This window comes from Saprolegnia diclina (assembly GCF_000281045.1).
Source record: "Saprolegnia diclina VS20 unplaced genomic scaffold supercont1.246, whole genome shotgun sequence".
Classification (NCBI taxonomy): Eukaryota; Oomycota; class Saprolegniomycetes; order Saprolegniales; family Saprolegniaceae; genus Saprolegnia; species Saprolegnia diclina.
This window is the reverse complement of record NW_008246313.1, coordinates 8,012-9,183: the sequence shown is the minus strand read 5'-3', so window position 1 is coordinate 9,183 and position 1,172 is coordinate 8,012.

Below are 1,172 nucleotides of genomic sequence, written 5' to 3'. Positions count from 1 at the left end.
ATAATCTTGTCTGCGTCAGCTGCGACTCGCTTCAGATTATGACGGCCACGGTCTGCGAAGAATGCGACGATGAGCTTCCGGACGACAACGAGAAGCTGCGAATCCTACTGCTGCGCATCGAGCAAGCGACCAAGACGTAAGCCTCGTGTTGCATGGTTGGATAAAGCGACTAAATGCCTTTTTGAAATCGCGTAGTAGTTTTGTGGGCAACGCAAACGCATGGGTACTTGCTATCTCTAAACTAAACGTTGAGGAAGGACGGCGAGGCGCCTCGCGCGACGATCGCATATCTCAAATGCACGTCGTCGAATGCACCTCGCCTAGCACTGGCGATGACACAAGCTACGATAAACCAAACATGATCGTCGGCCACCATATCGCAGAGCACTTTGTTCTTGCTGCTGCCAGTACGACGCATCTACCTAAAGATACGCAGCCATCCATGCGGCCAAGCCGAGTTGGCGTCGGCCAGATGCACGAACCCCGCCTTTCCGAGACGTGGCGCAGCGGCAAGTGTGGCGATGACACAGGTCGTCGCTTCCAGATCACGTTGGCCGCATCACGTTGACCGTGCTCGACCAGACCACTAGCAGGCTACTGGGCGCCGTCGTACTGGCCACCACGGCCGCTCAGCTCTGCCGCTTGCACGCCTTATGTGGCACCCTCGCAGAAATGGCGTCCCGATAGCTCGTCCCGATAGGATTGTATTCATCTCAGGATGTGCCGATATTTGTGATCGCATCCATCCGGCCCGGGTGTTGTTGATTTGGTCGCCTTTTTGACCAATCGAAAGCGGAAGCCGTGCCCGCCATGACCTGCGGAAGGGATCCAAGGCGTACGGCTGCGACGCACGATGGCCCGTACACTGCTCGAGAGCGTGGTCGAGTGGCGGTGGGTGATACCCCAAGACGGCGTCGATAGCGAGTCCGTCCTCGTACGTCCTTGGGCAGCGTCTCTATGGATTGACGACGACACTGGATGCCATGGCTTCATGCTTGTTGGCGCGGTCGCACGTTCTTTTGTCGCTCGAATGCTTTTCGCGCTGGTGCCGGAGCAACCAGATCTGGACCATTTTCGATCTTCACACGGTTTGCGTATCCGAAAAGATATGGCGTCGTCCGGTTGTGATGTTGAGTTGGATTGGTTAAAAAGAAGCCAATGAAATGGGGAGA